The sequence below is a fragment of the Camellia sinensis genome, chromosome 11 (assembly GCF_055761805.1).
Source record: "Camellia sinensis isolate YWXY chromosome 11, ASM5576180v1, whole genome shotgun sequence".
NCBI lineage: Eukaryota > Viridiplantae > Streptophyta > Magnoliopsida > Ericales > Theaceae > Camellia > Camellia sinensis.
In genome coordinates, this window is record NC_138971.1 from 23,019,171 (window position 1) to 23,036,372 (window position 17,202).

Consider the following 17,202-nt stretch of genomic DNA (forward strand, 5'->3'; position numbering starts at 1 on the left):
TAGAGAGGTGAAGTGGTGGTGCGTATGATTGGAAGTGAGGGCACCGGAGGGCGCAGGTTAAGGAGGGTAAGGCGGTTGGGTTAGGGTTTGGTGGCGGCGGAGCTGGAGGGGCGGCGAGGCAGCTGATGAGAGAGGCCGATGGCCGACCTGAGACTGAGAGGAACAAAAGAGCCATTCCTGTATGGCAGTGGCGGGAATGGATAATCTCATTTCTTATGAATTGGTATTCATTTCCCCCCTCCATGTTCAAATTCCCCCCCCAAACTTTTGGCGACCAAAAGACCATATTAGTTGCAGAAAAGGCACATTCGCCGACAAATTTTTTTAGTCGCCAAATCTCAATCAACGGCGACTAAAATATTAGTCGCTAAAAGTACTAATTTGGCGACTAATTTTTTTTGGTTGCAGAAAATAAGTTTTTGGCGACCAAATTTTTGGTCGCCAAAAAATATGTGACTTTCCGCGACCAAATTTGTAGTTGGTCGGCAAAAGCATACCACTTTTTGCGACCAACTCATTTTTAGTTGCCAAAATATAACCTTCTGCGACCAATAATATTTGGTCGCCAAAAATAATGATCATTCGCGACTAATTAATATTTGGTCGCCAAATATCATTTTTTTGCGACCAAAATTTTTTTGGTCGGCAAAAGTGGTCGCAAAATGTGTAAATTCTTGTAGTGACATGTGAGCATTTGCATTGGCCTTGTTTTGGCCTCTTAGCCACTGAAATCCAGTGGATTTTCAATGGCTTAGGTGCATTCTTGAAGGCCAAAATCAGAGGGGGGTGACCCCCTCTCTCCTTGTCTTGTTTGGTGGTCTTTTGGGCCTTCCAAAGAGACCCCTATTTTGCATGCATTGAGGTCACTTTCCAGGCCTCATTCTGAGGGTTTTGAGGTCTGACTTGTCTCTGTCCAAGGCCCTTTTGGCCATATTTTATGTCTACAATGCATGTGTAGAGCAATCCCATTCAAGGCCTTTCGAAGAGGCCTTTCTTTGCATGATTCCGAGACTAATTTCAAGGCTTTTTCAGTGGGTTTTAGGACCCTCATATTCCATTTCCAGAGTTGATTTGGTCTTGCCAAGTGTCCATCTTGTATGTGCTTAAGAATCCCTTGCATAGCCCTCTAAAGGAGCTCATCATTTTTGCATGCATTGGCTGCATATCAGCGGTTATTTGGGCGTATTTTGGCATGTTTTATTCATTGGTTTTTTCTGTTTTGGTGAGATTCCATATGCTTCATATACATGCCATGTAAACCATGTTTGCTAGTCAAAGTTGCATGCTATTTTAGTCCATCTTGCTAGCACTTTTTGACCATGCTCTAAACTGGAAATGTGCATGTTTTGGGACTGCCTTGGCTCTGTCTTTAGACTTCATGATCAAATAATGCATACTTTGTATAGCTATGAGTCATCGCACATGCCTAGTTTTGAGTTTCGGGGCTCACCTCATGCATCGGGTGCCATATTTCCATGATTCGGGACTATTTTGTATCATATTTCAGTGCTGAAATTTGCATGTTTGCATACCATATTCCATGCCTTGCCATGCTTTGGTAGAGTGGCATTGGTGCCTTAGGTTCGGTCCTCGATTTGCGTGCATGCGTGCACGCATTTCGAGTGTCTCATCTTCATCTACTGGCTACTTATGTGAGTGTGGCTGAGGTCCACTCGTGTTGGTGTAAGTCCATTGTGCATTGTGTATGCCATTTCATTTCATAGCATTGTGTATGCTAGGTTGTATGTTAACGCATTGTGTATGCCATGTTACCTCGTGCATCGTGTATGCCATTTCATAGCATTGTGCATGTTAGGTTGTATCTTAGTTGCACTCATGCATATCATGCATATTGCATTGTGTTTGGGATAGGAGTTAGCCCAAGCACGGTAAACGAGGGATGTTTCGTACTCCGAGTGACGGAACGTGTCTCAATTCCCGGTTGCCGACACTCCGGATTATCCATGATGGAGTTTAGGTCTTGTCGTGTTTTCATGTGCATTCATTTCATATTGAGTCGTGCAATTCGACTCCTCGGCCATCATGCATCGAGATGCGTGATTGGTGGCACGAGGATCGAGGACTACACTCCCTGAAGGGTAGTCATGCATACATATGTGAAAATACTTTGCCATGCCCCTTTCTTGCTCTCTGTTACAGCAAATCAAGAGTCAGCAGCCTTTCGGAGCTTGGCACGCATCCCAAGAACAATTGCAAACAGAGGCTAATTGGGGCATCGCAATAGATTTCCGCGCAAGGCAACCCAAACATGCATCATTCATCATCCGGATCAGAGTTGAGGCAGTCCCTGGCTTGCATGCCAATTTATTGCTTTCCTAGTTAAATTTGTTAATTAATTAGGGTTTTGTACTTATCCGGACTGTATTATTCATTTGGGACTGTATATTATTTATTCGGACTCTCTGCGTGAGGGCAATGTTGTAATAAGTGTGCGTGAGTGTGATGTATGTCTTCGAACCCCATGTCTTTCTCCCTTTTATTTACCAGCTTATGGTGGTTAAATTAGGGCATATTTCAATTAGCATACAGTATGATAGCATGTTTGCATTCATTCATCTGTCTTGCATACACCGGGCTCAGCGCATCATACTAACTGCATTGTATTTCAATTTCGAGTTGAATACTTGTTAGCTCTAGCATTACATGTGCCATGTTTAGAATAGCCGAGCCTATCTTAGTTGCATTTTTGCATGTGTTGCATTAGGCATTTCTGTATATTTAGGATCATGCATGGATTTCTAACATAGCTTTTGTTTTGGCTTGGAGTACTCGGTAAGTTTTTATGCTTTAGCATCCTTGCATGCGTGTGAGTGATTGCCATGAATAGCATGCTTACCATGAGGCTATATGCTTATGTGATATAACTGTCTGAATGCCTGTGGGTGAAGGTTGGGTTATTTGAATTGGAACAATTCATCAAATGTGTGTTTTAAGCCCACTAGATAGTGGCAAAATCATGTTTTCTAAGCCCACCCGAGGGTGGCAAATCCACGTCTTAGCCTACTTGCGGGTAGCACCATCAAACCATTTTCAAACAAACAAACATGAAATGTTTTGTTCAAATTCAGGCGATCCAGTCTATACTTGTATGCTGTGCGCATCACATAGTAATCTAGGCTAATAACCGGAATAAGAACACATAATGTTTTCAAAAATAGATATCATGGTTAGTAGAGGCCGATCTTTGATCGGGCGAGAGGGGGTGCTCACGAAGTGACCTTCTCCAATCGTACCCAAGTTCCTGAGCCGAGGCAACTTTGGTGATGACGGACACGTGGCCTTAGACAACGAGTCAGGGTTTCCTAAATTTTCCAAAATAAAATATTTAGGTGGCGACTCTGTATCTGGCAAAGCAGTCCATGTTTGGCACTTCTTTTCTAAAAATCTGTTTTCTCAAAACGATTTGCCGGATTTGGACTCTTTGGTTCAGATTAAGAACCGTGACATTTGAGTCCTGAACTGTAGTGAGCCCAATATCGAACGGAACGGGGACTCGTTCCTGCCGGGGCGTTCGGGGATGTCTACAGTCTTCAATTTTCAATTTTCAACTTTATCAAATACCACATATTTTCACGTCTAAATATTTTAAGTGAAACTTTTTTACTTTTTAAATCAAAAACTAATTTTTTTAGCTGGCGTTAAACCATTCCTTCACTTCTTGCCAACATTTTGCTTGGGTTTGGATATTAGTTGGAATGTGGAGGTTTAACTATGATGCTTTGCGTACTCTATCTTATTTGGTATGAGTGGTGCTATTAGCATCTCATAAATTATTTTGGATTCCTCATTTCTTTAGACCCGACTTATAAATTTTGAAATCCTTAAAATTTCTTTTCTCCCCTCAAATAATATCAAAATTATCCTTAAACATTTCACCCATTGAATACACACCCCCTACATTCCCACACCCCCAAAAAAACCTCCCTTCCAAAAAACTCTAACCAAACCCACTAAGAAGAAGAAAAGTCTCATCCTTTTCAAAACCTATGACGAAGAAGAAGAAGAAGAAGAAGAAGAAGAATACTGTCTCTGCCGGTAACCAACTTCCCATCTGATATTTTTCATTGTTCTCAAATCCAAGCTCTTGATTTGAGCCACAATAATCTTTTAGGGGATGTTCTAATACAAAACTTGTCTATGGTTGTCACCAACCTTACTTATCTCAACATATCATACAATCACTTATTGGAGATTAAAATCTCCGATTTCCAATTTTTAAAACGGTTCACTTCTTCAAGTTTTCTTCATTATGGACTCATCTCAGATCACAAAAAGTTCAAAATCAATGTTCGGTTACCAATTCCAGAATAAATAAACAATGTTCGGGCTTGTGTTCCCAAATTTTGGTCATATGTCCGGTAGTTCAGTCCCGAAAAAATGACGAACATATTTTATTATGTTTGTCATTTTTTTCAAGAAACTTACCCTTACAAGGCTAATCTCATTTGAGCTAAGAATAACATCAAAGCTATGAACCTTCTCTAAGCTTTTATTGTTGTACTCCTCTCGTCTTATCGAGTTTTGATTGCCAGAAAAATTTTCACTCATTGTCATAGCTGAAAAAGTGTAGGTAATCAAATGGTTGTCGCCGTTACCGCTGGAACATTGCCGCCAAAGGGTTTTCAAGGTTTTGAGGTTGTATAGATTTTGAAGGTAGGATTTGGGAAAGATGGATGGGTAGTGATGGAGGTGGGTGCTCTAATTCATGATGTAGTGGGTGTGTAAGTTTAATTGTGAGATGGAGTGTCTGAAAATTAATGATATCCTTTGAAGTAATTTTATTTGAGGTTATTTTTGTAATAAAAAAAGCTAAAAATTAGAGGGTGCAAAATAATTTATGGGGTGTTAATAGCAACACTCTTTGGTATACAAATGATGGGATGATTAACTTATAGAAAGACATTTTTACCTCCAAGGCACATGTATCTTAATTTTTTTTTTTTTTCAAAAAATTTCAAATGGTGGGATAAATATTCATTTTTTTTTCACTATTACATAGACAAATTGTTTGGTTTTATTTTGTATTGTACTTAGCAAAATAAAATAAAATTTCAAATGCCCATTTAAAAAATAAAATAAATTTATTTAATTTTTATTGATGCTTTATTTATTTTATTTTTTAAATGTTCTAGCAAAAAATAATAAAATATTAAAGACAGATTTAATATTGCTATTATTTAGTAAACAATTGAAAATGGTAAAATAATTTTTTGAGTATTTATCTTTTTTCATAATATTCTAACCAAACATTGGATTTACTAACAATCATTTCCAGGCATCTAAACCTATGAGAAAACAAACATAAACATCATTTCTAACCAAATAATTCATAAACAATATGTATCCTAGTGTAGACCGCCCGGAACTCGCTCCGCGTGCCTCCCTTTTCAGAGAGGGCACGGATTTGGGTTCACGCTACTACAGTTCGGACTCCTGTCACGATTTTGAATCTAATCTCACAAAGTGCAATGTGAGTTTGATAAATCACCGAAGAGTCCAAATCCGGCAATTGGTTTTGGAAAATCAGTTTTAATCAAAAAGCGCCAAACATGGACTGCTTTGCCAGATTTCAGAGTCGCCACCTAAATATTTTGTTATGAAAAATTTAGGAAACCCTGACTCGTGCCTAAGGCCACGTGTCCGTCATCACCAAAGTTGCCTTGGCTCAGGAACTTGGGTACGAGAGGGAAAGGTCCTGAAATGAGCACTCCCGCTCGCCCGATCAAAGATAGGCCTCTACTAACATGATATGTTGTTTTTGAAAACACATGTGTTCTTATTCTGATTATTAGCTAACATTACTACGTGATGTGCACAACACACAAGTATAGACTCAATCGCAAGAATTAGAACGAAACCTCTCATGTTTGTTTTTCGAAAATGGTTTGAAATTGCTACTCGCAAGCAGGTTAAGACGCGGATTTGCCAGCCTCAAGTGGGCTTAGAAAACAACATGATTTTGCCACTCCGCAAAGTGGGCTTAAAACACACATTTTGATAAATTGTCCCAATTCAAGTAACAAAGCCTTCATCCACAGGCATTCATGCAGTTAATCAATTAAGCAATTAGCCTCATGGCAAGCATGCAATCATGACAGTCACTTAGACACATGCAAAGATGCTAAGGCAGAAACACTCACAGTGTACTCCGAGCCAAAATAGAAGCTATGTTAGAAATCAATGCATGATCCTAGCTATGCTTGAAATGCCTAATGCAACATATGTAAAATGCAACTAAGTAGGCTCGGCTATCTAAGATGGCATATGAATGCAACAATTGATACATGTATTCAAATAGGTATTGAAATACAATGCAGTTTGAATGATGCGCCGAGCCTGGTGCATGCAAGACAAATGAATGATGCAAACATGCAAAGCATAAGGATGCTAATTGAAACATGCCCTAAAACTAACCATCAAAAGCTGATAAGTAAAAGGGAGAAAGAAGTGGGGTTGGAAGACATGCACACACGTACGCACCCTTATTACAACATTTGCCCTCTCGACGGAGGGTCCGAATAAGCTAAACTAATCTAAGCTAAGTTAACTAACTAATCTAATTAAACTAATCAGACTAATTATTAGAAAACACAAAATCGAATAACTAGCAAACCAATTACTAATTATTACAATACTTAACTAATTATCAAATTAATTAATTAAATTACAAATTCATGCAAACTAAGAAGTAAGCATTAAACTAAGTTGCTCCAGTTCTGTTCGAAGAAGAAGAGGATACATGCTCGGTTGCTGCCCCGAAAAGCTCTTCGATTGCTCTCTTGAGGCTCTATTTGTAGGGTGTCTTCAAGAACTTGCTGCTGGATCTCACCAAAACAGTGCTGAGGAGTGCACCAGTGGCCAGCAGGCCATGAATGGTTGCTGCCGACCCTCCTGTCGGCCAAGGATGCACAATGCCGGCCACAGATGAAAGTGTGCTGGCCAACAATGAAGAACTGCCGGCCACTGGTGTGCTGTGACACAAAGCTGCAACAGAGCAAAAAACAGAGGAAATGGAGGGTCTCCCAAGGATATGTACGTACTATGCCCCTCCACATCACCTCAAAACATCAAGGGAGAGGCACCGTTGGATCCAAAACCATCAATGAAGCATCTCAATGCATGATGGTCAAAGATCCAACATGTACAAATTCAATAAATGCATGACAAACAAAACACTTAGACCATCTCTTTATCATGAGAAATCAAAGGCAATGGAGACCAAGGGTGATTGGCTCACTTCATCATTTCAAGTATGAAATGAACTAATCCACTTTGTGTTCAACACAACATCCGATTGAACACAATGCAAAACAAGCAATATGATATGCAAGACTCTAACATGCAAACACTCATGCACAACATGCTAGAATACTTAAGCATTAAAAGCTAGTGAAAGACACAACACTAGAATCATGCAAAGCAATGCTCGATGGACTAAACCAGCACCAAACAGTCCCCATGCATGTCAAATCAGTGGCCAAATCCTGCTGGAAATGAAGCACCAAAAGCTACAACAACATGCTCATGAATTGCCTCGCAAGCTAGGCATTAAACACAACTCTCAAACACAATCAAAGAGTGATATGCATGAGAATGTGGCAATGCTATATGCTCTGAAATCAAGTGTTAAATGATGCCAAATCATCCAAATATAGCATACCAAAGTACTCAAAACTCAAGACTAGCTAAGGCACTTGCACCATAGCCATGTCAAGCAAGCCTTAAAGGACCAAGATAACTCAAAATAGTCCTAAAATATGTCAAAACAAGGCCCAAAAACATGCTTGAACATAACCAACATATGCTAGAATAAAAGGCCAAAACACCAAGTAAGCTAGGCCAATGAGCATGATTACACTACAAGTGTAAGAAGCAAATGAGGGATGCTCTAACCAACCAAAAGCAGAGTTGTATCATGACAAAATAAGACCAAAAACACACTGAGATGGTAGCCCAAAAGCTTAGGCAAGCATGCATACGAATTAACCCATGATCAAGACATAAGGCACAACTCTCCAAAAGCATTGAATGTGTGAAACATGAGAGAGTATGACTACAATACACACACTGAAACCATGTGAGAAACGAGGCCAAAGCATGCACACAACTCAAGTAAAGGATGCTAGATACTTTGAAACTCAAAGCTAGCGAGCAAGATTGCACTATGGCTATACAAAGCAAGTACCAAATGATCAAGACCACTCAAAACAGAGTTCAAACAGGTCAAAATAGTGCTAAGAACCTGCTGGAGCAGAGCTAAAACAAGCTAGAATTAGAGGCACAAAGCATGATGCATGTTAAGGCTGTAAGGAGGATTGCACTACAAGGGTGTGAAGCATGCAAGAGGCAATCAAACCAACCCAAAACAGAGTTATAACATGACAAATAATGGCTAAAAACATGCTAAGAAGGAGCCAATTCAAGGCATAAAGACATGCTACTTTGCAAGGCTACAAGTAAGATTACACTACAAGTATAAGAAGCATGCAAAAGGTGACCAAGAAGGCCAAAAATAGAGTTATGGCAGGTCTGAAAAGTCACCAAAAAAAAGCCTAAACAAAGCCTTTAAGAAGTAGAAACACATGCTCGTTTGGAGGGCCATCAACACATGCAAACAAGAGAAGAGTAGGGGGGACCACCCCCACCCATTTAGGACCTCAAAATCACTTTTCTACCACTGAAATTCCTCTGAGCTTCAATGGCGAGAAGGCCAAAAAGAGATGGTCTCAAAGGCCTTAAAAGATGGCCCAAAGCAAGGCCAAACCAGCCACCAAAGAGGGTATATCACCCCTAACTCGAACAAAGCCTTAAACAACCATTTTAAGCACTTACATACAGAACTTTTTCAGTTGAAACTTAGGTCAAAAAAAGCCTGCAAAGGTGGCCAAATATGCAATCAAAACAAAACTTAGAAGGGGGAATAGGACTCACTATTGAAGAACAATAAGAACATCAGCTTCTTTAGCCTAAAACCAGCTTTTAGAACTCAAATAACACTCCCAAGAACCTCAGCTCAATGATGGTGGTGTTTTACTAGGTGTTTGTGTGCAAAAGTATCAAGAAACAACACTTTTGAGGCAATATATCACAAATATAGAGAGAGAGGGAGAATTCTAGTGAGAGAGATCTCTTTAGGTCTGAAAAATGCTGAACCTCTGGAAAGGGGGAGGAGCCTCCCCTTATATAGAGCAATGCCATGCAAAGCTTGCTTGACAAGCTTGAAATGGCTTCCATCCCTCCATACACGTGTATGGAGGATGGCTCAGTGAAAAACAGCTGGCTCAAAAGATCTAACATAATATCTGCTGAAACAATGTGTCTTGTCGGCCATCAGTGGTGGCCGGCAGTGCCTCATTGATGGCCGGCAGGCCTTATCAATGGCCGGCAGGGCCAAATCCATGGCCGGCAGCCCCTTCCCCATGGCCGGCAGGCCATCACAAACAAAAATATGGAGGGACCAAGGCATGGTCCAAAAATGAGACAGAATGGAAATAGGGTTTGGAAAGAGCAAACCTGGCATTCCGTCGCGCAAGTTGAGCGCTCAGTGAGCAATCAAACTTGTAATCAGAAGTACCTGCAAGCACATCCAAGTCTTGAGGACGGTCAAAAATGGGGTGTCTATAGTTGCCCCTCTTTGACAGAACTCGGAAGTCATGAAATGACGGGAGTGAATGTCAAAGCCCAGAGACGACTCATTTTTGACAAGGCCGAAGACTCAGACAAACATTCAATATAACAAAAAGATGCGCCCGCAGACAGGGGCAAAATGCAAATAACATGCACAATGCAAAACATAACTGATGATTATGCAAAGTGGGCTGTAATGAAACATCTAGATGCAAATGTTATGCAAAGCAATGCTACATCAAACTCATACATAAACAAATAAGTGAACACGCCACGCGTGGGAATTACAGGCCGAACTACATTTCATGTAGAAAGGATGTAAGAAAATTAAGCAATCTTCACTGCGCTTATGCAGAAAAGACTAGAAGCGACTATTGGGAACACCCAAAGTCTCAAATGAGACAACTCAAACGCGTACCAAATGCGAAAGGAAAAGGACATCCAAACGCATATCAAACGCGAGAGAAGAAAGGTAACCAAACGCGTGTCAAACACGAGAGGAGGAAGATACGTCCAAATACGTGTCAAACGCGAGAGGAGAAAGGTACATCCAAATGCATGTCAAACGCGAGGGGAGAAAGGTACGTCCAAACACATGTCAAACGCGAGAGGAGAAAGGTACGTCCAAACGCATGTCAAACGTGAGAGGAGAAAGGTACGTCCAAATGCGTGTCAAACGCGAGAGGAGAAAGGTATGTCCAAATGCGTGTCAAACGCGAGAGGAGAAAGGTACATCCAAACGCATGTCAAATGCGAGAGGAGAAAGGTACATCCAAACGCATGTCAAATGCGAGAGGAGAAACTGCGGTGCAAACACCGGAGGTGGCGGTGTAAACATCAAGCGTACTCGAATGTTTCTAACCAATGAGAGAGTTTCGAGGGGGTAGGAATGATCTTACCTGGAGCTCCTCTGAATGAACCGCACATACAATATCGTGTATGTATAAGAAAGAAACTCGATAGGCACAATGCAAATACAATGCGTGTCTCATGCGAGACGAATGATCATAATATGATGTTAAAGGCATGCTCCATGCACAACATGCAAGAGATGAAATAGAAGCATATTCTATGTAAAAGGATCAACGACGTACATCCAATGTAATGTGTATATTCTGTGCGACAACAAGAACAAGTATAGTACAAGATGCATTTATGCAATATGTGTGGTGATATGATACATGTTACAAGCAATATAGAGCATGATGTCTAGGGAATGTAATAAACAAACAAAGCGGTGCTTTAGAAAGCGCCTCATGGGGTGAGTGGCGATGAACCGCTCTACTCTAGCAGGGATCTCCCCTTGTATTATTCGAACACTTACCTTTAACTCACAGTACAAAGGTCCTGAAACTCTGAAAAGGAGCGATATCTGCATGTAGAAGCCACGGATGGCGCTTTTCTTCCTGATCATACTCACAACTTTCCCTATTCTCTAATGGGGTGACAGACTAGGTTGGTTCAGTATCCAGAATCGAGACGCGTACATGCTACCTTAACCTATGGGGCTGTCATACAGATTTCAAGCCGGGGACGCATCCCTAGGTATTTAAACTAGACTTTAGTCTCAGAAATTCCAAACCTTTGCGTTCTAGGCATGAGCCATTCGAACTCTAGTTTCCAATGTCGCAGTTGGTCTCCTAGGAACTCATTGCAAACATAGCCAAGATGTCTCTAACAGGGAAATGGTGCTTGGAGAGAGCACTTCTGATCGCCATTCCGGCTTGAAGCAGGCTTACGCTTGAGCTTGAGGTAGAGGCACACTCATACTTTGGAGCATTGACAAGGCTTGAAGAGGTACATCCGAAAAGCAATCTCAGAACTTTTTGAAGTTGAAACATACTACGATGCCCCACATTTTCCCTCTTTTCTTTTACTTTGCAGTCTGGAACCCATATAGCTTCAAATAGGTCCTGGTTTTACTGTTCTCACATGACCTTGGTTGAACCCTGCAGTTTATGAAAGAACAAATCCTGTTTTACACAAATCTGGAGAACGACACCGCACTCTGAGCACAAAACGATTTATTTTTGAAATTTGAAATTGAGAAATGAATTCTCAACTGGGTATTGAGCCTACAATTGACCACAGTCAAAACGACTCAACAAAGGAAAAACAAAGGTAAACAACCTAAACACATCTATTGACACTCAAAACGACTCAAGACAAGAATCAAAACAAACCAAAAAACACACACACAACACTTAGATGTGTTCCAATGGTGAGAGACCTCTCAGTTCACGAGGAACTAGTTTCTTCGGGTATTGTTTCCCACCCTTTCTTATTTGTGATTCTCACATCACTCTGGCACTCAATCTCTAGTTTTCTGAAAAAGCCCTTTTCTCACTTTTTCTTCTCGATGCACATCTCTCTATTCTTCAATCTCTCTTATTTTTTATCCCTCCTTTGCGTGGTTGATGGATAAACAGGAAGTTGTGGGCTCTTGCCCCTAGTATTCTACTAGATACTCATTTTTTCGCGCACAGCTAGTGAGCTCTCCCACAGAGGGGTTGCGGTCCGACCAGATGTACAGTAGATCTGCAATTGACATTGGTTGACAATGCCCTTGGCTAGTTTGGAAGTGATTGTCCAGATGAGGGAACTGAATATCCCGCTCCATTTCCAGTTCGTGCTTCGTACTTAGCTTGATACCTCGCTGCTTGGAAGATGAGAGAGCTTTCGGCCCTTTGCTTGTTAGCTTCAGTTGTGCCCTTTTCTGGCAAGTAGAGTGCCCTTTCTGGCAAGTATGTTGACAACAGGGGAAAGACAGAAAACCTGACTCAACTGTGCCTCTAGTTCATCATTTTGACCATTTTTTGTTTTTGGCTTTCTACTAAAACAATTTTGACCAACATAAGAGTTAGATTAACATACTTATTCGATTTTCTGATTTGAAATCATGCAAGTCAGGTTGCGAGCACTGAAAATTTTCCTTTTTTGGGTCCAAGAAATGGTCCAGTTTTGAAAAAAAAATAGAATAATTTTTGAGAAAATTAGTCAACCTCATTAAAAATTCTCAAAACTGTTTTTACAAATGGCCACTGCTCGACCAACACAAAATTTACTCTTGAGATGCACAACCTCAGATCCAAAACAATGGAAAATTGCCCCTTGTCTAAATGGCACTGCACGGCAACAGAAAGTTGCCCTTTGTCTGAATGGCATCACAGCGCACTATAATCAGTCCTCAACGTGACGATCACAACCGAACTCTCAGATATAGAAACAACAAAGATGACCCATTCAATCTCATGGACAGGACAGTTGAATTTGAAATGTTTACGATTGGACTTCAGAATAAAGTTGCCTACGTATCCCACAAATGGGAATCAAGCCTTACGTAGTTCGGGGTTAAGGTACACTCGGGTATTAACCTCTCTTTTTACGCTCTAACTTTTGCCAAGGCCACCCTTTCTGGGTCTTCAACCTTGTGAGATCTGTTTTTCTTTTCTTTTTTCTTTTCATTTTCTTCTTTTTCTCTGCTCTAACTTTTGCCTGGGTCGCCCTTCCGGGTTTTCGGCCCAGCGAGCCTCTCAAGGGTAAAAGTTTAACTTGTCCATGTTGATCAGTTGTAGGATCTCAAAGCCATCTGAATCCAGTAGAATGGCTGTTGTTCGTTGATGATGTAGAAGTCCACCCAATGGGGGCTAAAGTTGCCCCTAGTGTTGTGGATAGGAACTCGATTGCCCTTCAACAATACTTTTCTTCTCTCCGTTTCTCGGATTTGGCTTTCTTGCCAGTCTTCATTGGTTGGCGAAATGATCCATCTTTTGAATCTTCGAGCATATCTGACCTTTTTTTGCCCCTAGTTCAAGGGCTACTTCTGATCTAGCTTTGCAAGCTTCCTTTGATCAATTTGACCTTCTTGATCTCAACTTCTTGCCCCTAGTTTGAGGGGTGCTTCAAATTCGGCCGTGCAAGCCTTCTTTGATGTCATATGACCTTATTGCCCCTAGTTCATGGGCTGCTTCAAATTTGGCCATACAAGCCTCACTTTGTGGTTGACCGTTGAACATTCTGAATCCAAGTTCAGGGTTTGAAAGCAAAAGGGTTGAGTCTCGAGGCTGAGAGCGATCCTAGGTTGTACAATCTCAAGAGTGATTCCACACAGGTCATCGCAGGACCACGCAAAACATTTTTTTTGAAATCTTTTAAGAAAACGACTAGTCGCTCGCGCGGAAGACAATGTAGAACCAATCTAAATCAAGCCAGGATCCTTCTCGGTACTCACATTAACAAGCATGATTTCATTTATTAAGGGCTTAGCATGCCTCTTTTTCTCTCAATTGATCAAATTTTTGCAAATCCCGAGGAATTCCTTCCTCTTTGTTTTCACTACAATGTTCGAAAAGTTTTGAAAAACTTAGGTCAATACAATGATTTCAAGGCACAGAAAAGTAGGTGAAAGGCACTGCCGTTTCATTCAAATCTTCTAGCACAACTGGCTCAAGGTAGAAACAAATGGAAAGGGGTGAAAATCATTGCCGTTTCATTCAGATCGTCTGGCACAACTGGCTCAATGGCAGAAACAGACGCAAAAGAAAGGGTGTAAAAGACAAACACAAAACGATAGTGATATCTGAGGTAACACCCCCGAAATCACCCAACTCCGACATAACAAGACTAACTCGATACAACAAGACAGACTCAACTGACTCAGTACAAAAAGACTGACTCAATACAACACAACAAGACTGACCCAATACCCAAGTCAGAAAGTAAAATAAACAGCATTCTCAAATTGCTCAAAACAATGCGTGCCATCTACCACATTTGGAGTAAATTGAGCACCATCAGCAGGTGGTTCATTCCCCAATCACATAGTCATATTATCCCTCAAGTTCACTGATCCAGTGCTGATAAACTTCGGACTCTGTGCCATCACGGTCTGTTGAGTTTGAACAAAGGTGATGTGACTGGTGACTGGCGGATCAGTTGAACCAGTGAGCCCTGATTGGCCTTTCTTTGCCTTGCCTCAGCGAATGAAACACTAGTTATCTTTGAATTAAACCTCCTGACCTAACAAAGTCTATGAACACAAGTCCAATGTATCCAAGGGATATCGGAGCCTTTTGAAGCTATGGTTCAAGGACTACCTTGCAAAAGAGAAAACAGACAGCATCTCAGCCTGATTTCACTAGAATAGATATGAGCATAGCTGAATGACTGCGCTCTCTACTGAATTCTGTCCAAAATTCTGCCTGTAAACTGATACCCTCAGGCTGATACTCAAACTTGCAACTGATACATACATTTCTGTAGAGACACACTCTAAAAGCACGTAGCAAGCAAGTGAGAGCCAAAATACCCCTATGTTGGAGTAGGGTTTCCCTGTCCTAGTTTCGTCAATAGCTAGGGTTTCACTACGCACACAACGGTTTCAAACAACCTACATTCGGGTAAGCAACCTGTCCAAGTTTGGAATAGTCTCTAAAGCTTTCGATATGCACTAGGTCAAATGATCAAAAAGGGTGCCTCGGGAGAACCAAGGTTTGTGTTCCCATCATGGCAAAGCTCGTAATCGGTCAGCCTTACGGCACGCTTTTCCAAGCAAGCCTCCGGCAAACCGTTCAGGAATAGCAGATGGCAAACAATGTGACTTAAGCGCACCAATGTAAATGCGATGAAAAGAAACACATAAGTGTAAACAAAACAACATATCATGATGTTCGAGTCAAGTTCTCTAAATCCCCAGCAGAGTCGCTAGAAACTGTAGACCGCCTGAACTCGCTCCGTGCACCCCCCTTTTCGGAGAGGGCGCGAATTTGGGTTCACGCTACTACAGTTCGGACTCCTGTTATGGTTCTGAATCTAATCCCACAAAGTGAAATGTGAGACTGATAAATCACCAAAGAGTCCAAATCCGGCAAATTGTTTTGGAAAATCAATTTTAATCAAAAAGCACCAAACATAGACTGCTTTGCCAGATTTTAGAGTCGCCACCTAAATATTTTGTTTTGGAAAACTTAGGAAACCCTGGCTCGTGCCAAAGGCCACGTGTCCGTCATCACCAAAGTTGCCTTGGCACGAGAACTTGGGTAGGAGAGGGGAAGGTCTTGAAATGAGCACCCCCGCTCGCCCGATCAAAGATCGACCTCTACTAACATGATATGTTGTTTTTGAAAACACATGTGTTCTTATTCCGGTTATTAGCTAACATTACTACGTGATGCGCATAGCACACAAGTATAGACTCAATCACAAGAATTGGAACGAAACCTCTCATGTTTGTTTTTTGAAAATGGTTTGAAAGTGCTACTCGCAAGTAGGCTAAGATGCGGATTTGCCACCCTTAAGTGGGCTTAGAAAACAACATGATTTTGTCACTCTGCAAAGTGGGCTTAAAACACACATTTTGATGAATTGTTCCAATTCAAGTAATGAAGCCTTCATCCACAGGCATTCATGTAGTTAATCAATTAAGCAATTAGCCTCATGGCAAGCATGCTATCATGACAGTCACTTAGACACATGCAAGGATGCTAAAGCGTAAACACTCACAGTGTACTCCGAGCCAAAACAAAAGCTATGTTAGAAATCAATGCATGATCCTAGCTATGTTTGAAATGCCTAATGCAACACATGCAAAATGCAACTAAGTAGGCTCGGCTATCTAAGATGGCATATGAATGCAAAAATTGATACATGTATTCAAATAGGTATTGAAATACAATGCAGTTTGAATGATGTGCCGAGCCTGGTGCATGCAAGACAAATGAATGATGCAAACATACAAAGCATAAGGATGCTAATTGAAACATGCCCTAAAACTAACCATCAAAAGCTGATAAGTAAAAGAAAGAAAGAAGTGGGGTTGGAAGACATGCACACACGCACGCACCCTTATTACAACATTTGCCCTCTTGACGGAGGGTCCGAATAAGCTAAACTAATCTAAGCTAAGTTAACTAACTAATCTAATTAAACTAATTAGACTAATTATTACAAAACAAAAAATCGAATAACTAGCAAACCAATTACTAATTATTACAATACTTAACTAATTAACAAATTAATTAATTAAATTACAAATTCATGCTAACTAACAAGTAAGCATTAAACTAAGCTGCTCCAGCTCTATTCAAAGAAGAAAAGGATGCATGCTCGGTTGCTGCCCCGAAAAGCTCTTCGGTTGCTCTCTTGAGGCTCTATTTGAAGGGTGTCTTCAAGAACTTGCCGTTGGATCTCGCCAAAACAATGCTGAGGAGTGCACCAGTGGCTTGCCGGCCATGAATGGTTGCTGCCGACCCTCCTGCCGGCCAAGGATGCACAATGCCAGCCACAGATGAAAGGGTGCTGGCCAACAATGAAGAATTGCCGGCCACTGGTGTGCTGTGACACAAAGCTGCAATAGAGCAAAAAACAGAGGAAATGGATGGTCTCCCAAGGGTATGTACGTACTATGCCCCTTCACATCACCTCAAAACATCAAGGGAGAGGCACCGTTGGATCCAAAACCATCAATCAAGCATCTCAATGCATGATGGTCAAAGATCCAACATGTACAAATTCAATAAATGCATGACAAACAAGACACTTAGACCATCTCTTTAT